We start from the raw sequence: 12,012 nt of genomic DNA on the forward strand, positions 1-12,012 counted from the left end.
CCACTGGGCAAGTTCTGGGAATAGGAAAGAGATTCCTGAGAAGTCAAGATGTTTGCAGCAAAGAACATATCTGAGTGACAGTCCTTGAGAAGCATGTCAGTGGCACAGTCTTGAAGGAGCACACCAGTTTCACAGTGTGCCCTTGGAACTGTGAACTCTTGGATCTCAAGCTTATGAAACTGTTCATCGGTGTGTAGATCTTCTGGATTTTAACTTTGTGTTTGAGGAGGGATTTTTATTGGACCTTGGAGATTGTGATCTCCTCATATCAATATTAATGATTTGGGGGGAGGGATTGGGGGCAAGAGAAGGGGACGACAGAAGATGAGATGGCTGGATGGCATCACTGGCTCGATGGACATGAGTTTGAGTGAACTCCGGGAGTTGGTGATGGACAGGGAGGCCTGGAGTGCTGTGATCCATGGGGTCACAAAGAATCAGACACGACTGAGTGACTGAACTGAACTGAACTAGGTTCAAAATTACCTTACCATGCAGGGCCTCCTCCACAAATTCTTTGGTCCTGGCAGATCGGGGGCATTCGTTGAGGTCCATGACTGTCACGCTGGAGCAAAATGCTGGGGAGGCCTGCCCCCCAGCTTCCCTCTGTGGCTCATTCCTGGCTGTTTCTGGACTTTGACTAGGCTCCAGGTTGCATTTGTCCACTCCCACCACAGGCTCACTGTGCCAATTCTGCCAACAAAATTGCCTGTGGGAGCCTGAGAGGTGGCTTGTCTTCCTGTCCAGTCAGAGGAACCTCTGAGGGCTTTATGGATGTCCCCAGGTGGGGGTCCTTCCAGAGCCCCCTTGGTTTCCACACTTGCCTGTGAGCAAGCAGGGAGGGGACTCTCCAGAGGGAGATCTGTCTTTGTTGTTATCACTTTCTCTCCCAGATGGCGCTGAGGAGGATTTCCCAAGCCCTAGGCTAACTGGGTTTTTGAGTGGTCCCCAGAGTCACAGGTGGCCTTCAAGGTAGATCCTGGAAGGGGTATGGGGTGAGCCCTTGTTAACTTAGAGTGAAGTATGAACTGGAGGACCTTAAGAAGTAGGTCCACCTGCACCTCACCCAAAACTGAAAGCTTATGGTGAATTGTGCTGGTATTCATGGTCTCTGCAGGAGAAAATTTCAAAACTAAAATTTCACAAAAATTTCAGTTTTGACTGAAACACGGTCTCAGTCACTCAGCGCTTTGTGTAACAAAGTTTTATTAGAGTGAAAAGGGTAGAGAAAGTCTTCAGCAAAAGGGGGTAGGAGAGTACCCACCGTCACTAGTTTTTAAGCAGGTTGTTATATATGGGAAGTATATAGTGTCCTGCTTTAAAAAAAACAAAAAACAACTCTGGCGTTGGTGAAGACTCTTGAGAGTCCCTTGGACTTCAAGGAGATCCAACCAGTCAATCCTAAAGGAAATCAGTCCTGAATATTCATTGGAAGGACTGATGCTGAAGCTGAAACTCCAATACTGTGGCCACCTGATGCAAAGAACTGACTCACTGGAAAAGACCCTGAAGCTGGGAAAGATTGAAGGTGGGAAGAGAAGGGGACGATAGCGGATGAGATGGTTGGATGGCATCACTGACTCGATGGACGTGAGTTTGAGTAAGCTCCAGGAGTTGGTGACGGACAGGGAAACCCGGTGTGCTGCAGTCCATGGGGTCGCAGAGTCGGACACAACTGAGCAACTAAACTGAACTATATACTTCTCAACTTGCTGCTGAAAATAGATAAAAAGAATATCTCGAGGTTATAAGAGTTCCCCCAGATCCTTTCCCAAGTAATACATCCTGAGATAACTTCAGTACAAGATTACCCAGAAGGAAGGAGTTCCGGAGCTTATGTTTCTGGGTGAGATATATTGTTGTTGAGAAACAGGCTCCCAGGCAAGATTTGTTACAATTATAATTATTAACATAGAGTCTAAGACAAGCATACACATGAGTAAGATAACACTGTGCTTTGTAATCATTAGTTCTGGACCTAAAGAAGGCCAGGTCTCAATTGAGATACATTGTTGTAATAACAGTACAGGGCTTAGAAGAAACATGTCTAAGGCAAACCTGACTAAGGCAAAAGAATGGATAAAGGAATGTTTGCTGCCTCCTCCTTTAAGGGCCTTGGGCCACCTGCTTATGGTTTAACGCTCTCATTCTCCCCTTTTTCTTTTAGGAGAATATTGTTGCTGATGGGAAAGGGGTGAAGAAATCTGTCTTTAACTGCTTTGTGTTGGTGAGGGGCGCTGGCCCTAAGTTGCTGAAGCAACATATCCTTCTTATCCTTTTGTTTAGTGTTTCTGATCCAGGAGCCCCAAGTAATAGAGAAGTCAGTAGAAACTGTAGGAGCACGGACAATCATTTGCAACTTAAATGCCTCAAGCTGCTTAGATACAAAATTCATTAGACAATTAAAGATACAAGGTGTAAATAGTAAGAATAACTACTAAAGTAGTTTTCTACCAGGTCAGGCCCACAGACTACACATTCCCAATAGTCTGTGAATTTTGGGAAACTACAATTCCCAAATCAAGATTGGATCTATGACCAGAGTGGAACATCAGGGGAGTCCATCTGGAAGAGTGACCAGAATCTCTGCATCACTGTTACTTTGTCTGGGACGACATTGTACCCTTTAGGAAGAACAAACTAGGCAAGTAGATTTAAAAGGCAGAAACCAAACATCAGTAAAAGAATTATTATAATCAGCAATCCAAGCAAGAATAAGAATCAGGTTACATTTGGCAGTAAATTTGATCCTGGTCTAGACAGAGTCAATGCTTGGGTTTCTCTGTCTGTAAGAATGGAGCCATTTGGTGTGGGCATATACATTTTGAATGTAGGTATAGCAAACCCAGTTCTCAGAAGTAGTTGAAAGAGTGACAACTTGAACTTTAATAGACAAAATAAGTCTCATCATTTCTTTTTAGGAGAATGTGTCTCTAACCCAATATAGACAGGTGCTTTATGTAGACTTATAGTCAGGCAGTCAGTTGTCTAGATTTGTCCAGGTAGGCTTTAGCTTCTTACTGTGGCATTAACATAGAAGCCATTGTAGTTGTCTCCGTTAACAATTTTAGTGTTTTTCTAGGTATGAGAAGATGCAAGAATTGGGGCTCAAGAAAATTTTTACCTGTAAATATCGAAATATCTGAAGGCTTGTTTTGTCCATTTTTCCAAGAGCACAGAGTGAGTGCCTAATTTCTGATTTCCACCATGAACTCCTTTCAGTTCAGTTGCTCAGTCGTGTCTGACTCTTTGCGACCCCATGAATCACAGCACGCCAGGCTTCCCTGTCCATCACCAACTCCCGGAGTTCACTCAAACTCATGTCCATCGAGTCGGTGATGCCATCCAGCCATCTCATTCTCTGTCGTCCCCTTCTCCTCCCACCCCCAATCCCTCCCAGCATCAGAGTCTTCTCCAGTGAGTCAACTCTTCGCATGAGGTGGCCAAAGTATTGGAGTTTCAGCTTTAGCATGAGTCCTTCCAATGAACACCCAGGATTGATCTCCTTTAGAATGGACTGGTTGGATGTTAAAGGTCAGCAGCTATAATGTCCATGATTTAACCTTTGTAGAGGAAGTTGGCAAATGCCATTTTCCAGTCATCAGGGCCCCATTATGGCCAAGAGTTTGACCATCGTTTGGGGCATTTCATGACCATCTTGTTCACGGTGCTGGGAAGGCTCATTCCCAGATCTGTCAAAGATTTCACAGATTGGCCACTCTGTGTGCTGCTACTGGACTAGGCCCTGTGAATAGCAAAAGTCTCTGGACCACACCTGTCTTACTAGCCTCTTGGTCCAGGAAAATATTTCCTCTTGTTGCTTCTTCTAGTATAGACAGTCACATGGCTACAATTAGGGATTTCATGCAGAACCGTATACCGTCATTATATCAGTGGCTCAGTCACACAATTGATAATGTAAGGGACAATAATTTTTGAAACAGGCAATGTAGAAAACAATATAGTTAGCACTAATAGTAAAATCATAAGTAAGAACTTAAGCAAAGAACTTCAATTAGGTATAGCCCAGTGATATCTCCAATCATCTGACTTAGTTTGTGACATGACTATCAGTTCAGTTCAGTTCAGTTCAGTCGCTCAATCATGTCCAGCTCTTTGTGACCCCATGAATCACAGCACTCCAGGCCTCCCTGTCCATCACCAACTCCCAGAGTTCACTAAAACTCATGTCCATTGAGTTGCTGATGCCATCCAGCCATCTCATTCTCTGTCGTCCCCATCTCCTCCCACCCCCAATCCCTCCCAGCATCAGAGTCTTTTCCAGTGAGTCAACTCATCGCATGAGGTGGCCAGAGTATTGGAGTTTCAGCTTTAGCATCAGTCCTTCCAATGAACACCCAGGATTGATCACCTTTAGGATGGACTGGTTGGATCTCCTTGCAGTCCAAGGGACTATCAACAGTCTTCTCCAGCACCACACTTCAAAAGCATCAATTCTTCGGCGCTCAGCTTTCTTCACAGTCCAACTCTCACATCCACACATGACCACGGGAAAAACCATAGCCTTGACTAGTCAGACCTTTGTTGGCAAAGTAATGTCTCTGCTTTTTAATATACTATCTAGGTTGGTCATAACTTTCCTTCCAAGGAGTAAGCGTCTTTTAATTTCATGGCTGCAATCAGCATCCGCAGTGATTTTGGAGCCCCCAAAAATAAAGTCTGACACTGTTTCCCCACCTATTTCCCATGAAGTGATGGGACCAGATGCCACGATCTTTGTTTTCTGAATGTTGAGCTTCAAGCCAACCTTTTCACTCTCCTCTTTCACTTTCATCAAGAGGCTTTTTAGTTCCTCTTCATTTTCTGCCATAAGGGTAGTGTCATCTGCATATTTGAGGTTATTGATATTTCTCCCAGCAATCTTGATTCCAGGTTGTGCTTCTTCCAGCCCAGCGTTCCTCATGATGTACTCTGCATATAAGTTAAATAAGCAGGGTGACAATATACAACCTTGATGTACTCCTTTTCCTATTTGGAACCAGTCTGTTGTTCCATGTCCAGTTCTAACTGTTGCTTCCTGACCTGCATACAGGTTTCTCAAGAGGCAGGTCAGGTGGTCTGGGATTCCCATCTCTTTCAGAATTTTCTACAGTTTGTTGTGATCCACACAGTCAAAGGCTTTGGCATAGTCAATGAAGCAGAAATAGATGTTTTTGTGGAACTCTCTTGCTTTCTCCATGATCCAGCGGATGTTGGCAATTTGATCTCTGGTGCCTCTGCCTTTTCTAAAACCTGCTTAAACATCTGAAAGTTCACGATTCACATATTGCTGAAGCCTAGCTTGGAGAATTTTGAGCATGACTTTACTAGCGTGTGAGATGAGTGCTATTGTGCGGTAGTTTGAGCATTCTTTGGCATTGCCTTTCTTTGGGATTGGAATGAAGACTGACCTTTTCCAGTCCTGTGGCCACTGCTGAGTTTTCCAAATCTGCTGGCATATTGAGTGCAGCACTTTCACAGCATCATCTTTCAAGATTTGAAACAGCTCAATTGGAATTCCATCACCTCCACTAGCTTTGTTCGTCATGATGCTCTCTAAGGTCCACTTGACTTCATATTCCAAGATGTCTGGTTCCAGGTGAGTGATCACACCATTGTGATTATCTTGGTCATGAAGATCTTTTTTGTACAGTTCTTCTGTGTATTCTTGCCACCTCTTCTTAATATCTTCTGCTTCTGTTAGGTCCATACCATTTTCGTCCTTTATCGAGCCCATCTTTGCATGAAATGTTCCCTTGATATCTCTAATTTTCTTGAAAAGATCTCTTGTTTTTCCTATTTTGTTGTTTTCCTCTATTTCTTTGCATTGATCTCTGAGGAAGGCTTTCTTATCTCTCCTTGCTATTCTTTGGAACTCTGCATTCAGATGCTTATATCTTTCCTTTCCTCCTTTGCTTTTCGCTTCTCTTCTTTTCACAGCTATTTGTAAGCCCTCCCCAGACAGCCATTTTGCCTTTTTGCATTTCTTTTCCATTGGGATGGTTTTGGTCCCTGTCTCCTGTACAATGTCACAAACCTCCATCCATAGTTCATCAGGCACTCTATCTATCAGATCTAGTCCCTTAAATCTATTTCTTACTTCCACTGTATAATCATAAGGGATTTGATTTAGGTCATATCTGAATGGTCTAGTGGTTTTCCCTACTTTCTTCAATTTAAGTCTGAATTTGGCAATAAGGACTTCATGATCTGAGCCACAGTCAGCTCCTGGTCTTGTTTTTGCTAACTGTATAGAGCTTCTCCATCTTTGGCTGCAAAGAATATAATCAATCTGATTTCGGTGTTGACCATCTGGTGATGTCCATGTGTAGAGTCTTCTCTTGTGTTGTTGGAAGAGGGTGTTTGCTATGAACAGTGCATTCTCTTGGCAGAACTCTATTTGCCCTGCTTCATTTCGTGCTCCAAGGCTAAATTTGCCTGTTACTCCTGGTGTTTCTTGACTTCCTACTTTTGCATTCCAGTCCCCTAGAATGAAAAGGACATCTTTTTTGGGTGTTAGTTCTAAAAGGTCTTGTAGGTCTTCATAGAACCATTCAACTTCGGCTTCTTCAGCATTACTGGCTGGGGCATAGACTTGGATTACTGTAATATTGAATGGTTTGCCTTGGAAACGAACAGAAATCATTCTGTTGTTTTTAAGATTGCATCCAAGTACTGCATTTCAGACTCTTTTGCTGACCATGATGGCTACTCCATTTCTTCTAAGGGATTCCTGCCCACAGTAGTAGATATAATGGTCATCTGAGTTAAATTCACCCATTCCAGTCCATTTTAGTTCACTGATTCCTAAAATATCGACGTTCACTCTTGCCAGCTCCTGTTTGACTACTTCCAATTTGCCTTGATTCATGGACCTAACATTCCAGGTTCCTATGCAATATTGCTCTTTACAGCATCGGACCTTGCTTCTATCATCAGTCACATCCACAACTGGGTATTTGTTTCGCTTTGACTCCAGCCCTTCATTCTTTCTGGAGTTATTTCTCCACTGAGCTCCAGTAGCATACTGGGCAACTACCAACCTGGGGAATTCCTCATTCAGTATCCTATCATTTTGCCTTTTGATACTGTTCATGGAGTTCTCAAGGCAAGTATACTGAAGTGGTTTGCCATTCCCTTCTCCGGCTGACACACTGAAATTATAATCACAAAAAACTAGTTGATCTGATCATATGGACCACAGCCCTGTCTAACATGACTATAGCCTGCTGTTAATCTCCTGGTTGTAGATCTTGAAGGATCTGATCTTTATTCAAAGATTGGTTTAGAGATAAGATAGGCTTTAGAGATAAGCTTTAGAAACAAACTCAGAGTCTCCTTTTCAATAACTTAATTAAACCTCTTATTAATATAACATAGCCACAAGGAACTATCTCAGAAATGAGTCTTAGTAAATACAGATCTTAATTAAGAAAACTAGAACTTAGTATGCAGTGAAACATAATATTTTTCTACAGTTATCCCCATTTTTATTAAACATAGTCAAAACTAATTTCCTTTCTAAAATAAGTTTGGTCTATCGACTATAAATGCATAGGACTGACATCAGTTTTTATTGAGGTGGATTTTTCTTTTAGAGGTCCTAAGTATACTTTGAGATTTCTGTATACATTAGGAGACAGTCTTTTTATTTACCTGATAAATCTGTTCAGAACCCAGTGTTTCCAATTTCTGGGAGGACAAGACATACAGAAAAAAGTTATAATTTTACCCACAGGTATAAATTACTAAGTTGCTTTAAACCATCAGTAACTTGAGGAGAAGAGCCTCTTTATATCTGAAAACAAAGATTAGAAGCCAGCAATATGTCAGACAAAAAGTCATGAAAACTGTAATGCTTGTATGGTTTGGCCAATAAAGTGGGTGCCTTGATCACTGGAGATTGTAGAAAACATAGTTTAACCATTTTTTCTCCATTGTGAGACAGTAACCCTGCAGCCAGGAAAAGCCAAGCAGCCATACTGGATTTCCCATAGCCCCCAACTGTTTGGTTTATAGCCATTGTTTATCCATTTTAAATTCCCTGATGAAGGGTTAATTTCGTAGAAGCAGAATTAGCTTTGTCTATGTTAGGAAAGGAAAGGAGATCAATCCTGGATGTTCATTGGAGGGACTGATGCTAAAGCTGAAACTGCAATACTTTGGCCACCTCATGCAACGAGTTGACTCACTGGAAAAGACTCTGATGCTGGGAAAGGTTGGGGGCGGGAGGAGAAGGGGACGACGGAGAATGAGATGGCTGGATGGCATCACCGACTCTGTGGACATGAGTTTGAGTGTACTCCGGGAGTTGGTGATGGACAGGGAAGCTGGCGTGCTGTGATTCATGGGGTCGCGGAGAGTCGGACACGACTGAGCGACTAATCTGATCTGATCTGATCTGATGTTAGGAAAAGGAGTGCGTCAAGGTTGTATATTGTCACCCTGCTTATTTAACTTATATGCAGAGTACATCATGAGGAACGCTGGGCTGGAAGAAGCACAAGCTGGAATCAAGGTTGCCGGGAGAAATATCAATAACCTCAGATGACACCACCCTTATGGCAGAAAGTGAAGAGGAACTCAAAAGCCTCTTGATGAAAGTGAAAGAGGAGAGTGAAAAGGTTGGCTTGAAGCTCAACATTCAGAAAACAAAGATCATGGCATCTGGTCCCATCACTTTACGGGAAATAGATGGGGAAACAGTGGAAACAGTGTCAGACTTTATTTTTTTGGGCTCCAAAATCACTGCGGATACTGATTGCAGCCATGAAATTAAAAGATGCTTACTCCTTGGAAGGAAAGTTATGACCAACCTAGATAGTATATTAAAAAGCAGAGACATTACTTTGCCAACAAAGGTCCGTCTAGTCAAGGCTATGGTTTTTCCCGTGGTCATGTATGGATGTGAGTTGGACTGTGAAGAAAGCTGATCGCTAAAGAATTGATGCTTTTGAACTGTGGTGCTGGAGAAGACCCTTGAGAGTCCCTTGGACTGCAAGGAGATCCAACCAGTCCATTCTAAAGGAGATCAATCCTGGGTGTTCATTGGAAGGACTCATGCTAAAGCTGAAACTCCAATACTTTGGTCACCTCATGCGATGAGTTGACTCACTGGAAAAGACTCTGATGCTGGGAAGGATTGGGGGTGGGAGAAGAAGGGGATGACAGAGAATGAGATGGCTGGCTGGCATCACCGACTCAATGGATATGAGTCTGAGTGAACTCCGGGAGTTGGTGATGGACAGGGAGGCCTGGCGTGCTGTGATTCATGGGGTCGCAAAGAGTCGGACACGATTGAGCGACTGAACTGAACTGAACTGATGTGTGCCATAGTCTTCACAGAGCTTTGTGAAATAATATTCGTTCATTTTATCAAAGTAACAAAAGATTTAAAAACAAATATGAATCACTTAAAGGCAAAGAAATCTACATGGTCTGTTATCAAAAGCCATATTCCAAGAAAACTTTATTCTTTTCATCAGGGAGAGAAAAGCAAATTCCAGTTTGGTACCAGCTTACATTCACTGTGAAACAATAGTTATCTACCTAATCAAAGTAAAAATAAAAGATTTCAAAGGCAGTTTAATGTCTTAAGAAACTTGCACCATGTACGCAAACCTTTTTTACTCTTGCCATAAACCTTTTTTACACTTTCTGTATTCATCACTTTATTTGAACTTGTACAGGAATATTCATAGCAGCTTTACTCATAATAACCCAAACTGGAAACAACCCCTCTGTCTATTGACAGAAGAATGGACAAAGAAATTGTGGTATATGCATACAGTTGAATCCTACAGCAACATAAAGGAAGGAACAATTGATATACATAACGGCACACACTGTACGATTCCATTTATAGGAAGTTCAGGAAGAGACAAAAGCAAATTTAGCAATCAGAATAGTGGTTATGTTGTGCCATGGCAGGGAATCAGCGGAGGGAGGGTTCAGGGCATAGAAAAACATGGAATTTTCCAAGGTGAAGGACTACAGACTGAAAGAAAATTGCACAATGTAAGAGCTGTGAGCTAAGTTTCATTTGGGGTCTTATTGAAGACTATTACCCGAGTGAGAGCCTTTCAGTAGCTCTGAGAAACTGCTCTGAAGAGACAGCTGGGGAAACTAATTTATATATGATTTTTGGCTGGGGAATACATGCAGTCAAGTATATTATATATCTTGGTAACAGATGACTGCTAGTCGTCAAGAATGGATATATCGAGCTAATGATTTTGGTGCTTTTCAATGTATGGAAAGTTGTAAGAAACTTCATTCACTAAAATTCTTCCTGAGACACATCTAACTGTGTAAGGCCCTGCTTCTCCAAAGCACAGAGCATCCTGCTATCATTTTGATTTCTTCCGTCTGAAGCACAGAGTGCTTCAACCTGTTATCATCTTAATTTCCTCTGAAGTAGAATGCACTGTCAGTCAACAACCGCAGCAAGTTAATCTTTGCAGAACTGGGTGAAATGCAATGCTCTCTGTCTTTTTTTACAAGTCTTTTCTTTATGTTGATCTAGACATTGGTTGCACAAGTATATCTGTCAAAATTCAATAAGCTTTACACTTAAATCTGTTCATTTTTTCATATATAAATTATATATTACCAAAATACTGTTAGGATAAAGAGTTGTAAAAAAGGAGACAATACACATTTGTGTGATTTCTTTTATTTTTTTTCAATTATTGTTTTTTTAATCTTAAAAAGATATTTTTTTGGCCACAGGGCATGTGGGATCTTAGTGCCCTGACCAGGGATTGAACTTGTGCCCCTGCATTGGAAGCACAGAGTCTTAACCATTGGACTGTCAGGAAGTCCCATTTGTGTGATTTCTGAAGGTGAGTGCAAGACATGTTGATGATCTCTAAAAGTTGACGGCATTTATTCTTTTTTTAAAGTTAATTTTCTTCTGAAACTTTCTGGTGTCCTTTTACTGTGTTCCATCACCAGCACTCATTTTACCAGATTAGTTCCATTTCCAGAACCAAAATAGAACCGAGACAAGGAGGAAAGAAGAAAAAATTGTACATGATGTACTATGATAAAGATAGAAATAGACATAATTACTTAACAAAAAGCCCGTAATAGTATTAAGTAAGTTGTGGGTAGTGACAAATACAGGAAAAGAAGGAAAAGAAGTATTTCTCTGGAGGGAAGGAAGGATGTCTTGGAGGAAGTCTTTGGAGGAGAGGGTGAGCTGAGAGCACTAATTAGCAGTACATGGCCTCTGTGAAGTCACTTGAGCCCTCTGAGGTTGATTCCATATTATACATTTTCTTATATGCAAAATGGTAAGATTGAACTGAGCTCAGAGCATCATGCTATAATATTAGAGTACAATATAATGATTAATATCCAAAGTCATTCAAAAAAAGCTAATATTTATTCTCTGTATTTAGTTTCATAAGGCAGAGAGGTATGTAAAATATGATTTGTAATAAGAAGCTATTTTGACACATTCAATGACTCCTCTGTGCCAACTAATAGGCATGTATGCTAGGCAATATATGTTTATTGTCTTATTTACCTTTCACTTTAATTGATTAATTAATTTTATAACTTGTATTGGATCAAGAAAAAATGTTTTAAAATAACATATATATATTTCATCATCATGGTAATGTAGCATTATTGCAGACAACTGAGAAAAAATAGAAAAACCATAAAGAAAAAATAACCCTGTCATTCTGAAAGGAGCTATTACCATTTTGGCAACATATATGTTGACTCTTTTATACACACACATTTGTTTTACTTTATTTTCTTTGGTTTTATAAAACTGAGATCAAATTCAGTATATTCCTTTGTATCCTATTTCCATTTTTCAAAAATATGATTTTTCAATAGCCAACAGCATTCCATTTTGTAAATACAATAGATTAGATAATCTCTTATTTTTGGCCAGAAGAAGGGTTTTGACACCAATAATGTAAATTTTAGTTATCTGAAAAATCCCCAGGGGCAATGTCTCTATCAGGGTCTCCAGGGGAAACAGATGACACACTT

Source organism: Moschus berezovskii, chromosome 7 (assembly GCF_049115385.1).
Source record: "Moschus berezovskii isolate FMDL1 chromosome 7, NW_MosBer_1.0, whole genome shotgun sequence".
Lineage (NCBI taxonomy): Eukaryota > Metazoa > Chordata > Mammalia > Artiodactyla > Moschidae > Moschus > Moschus berezovskii.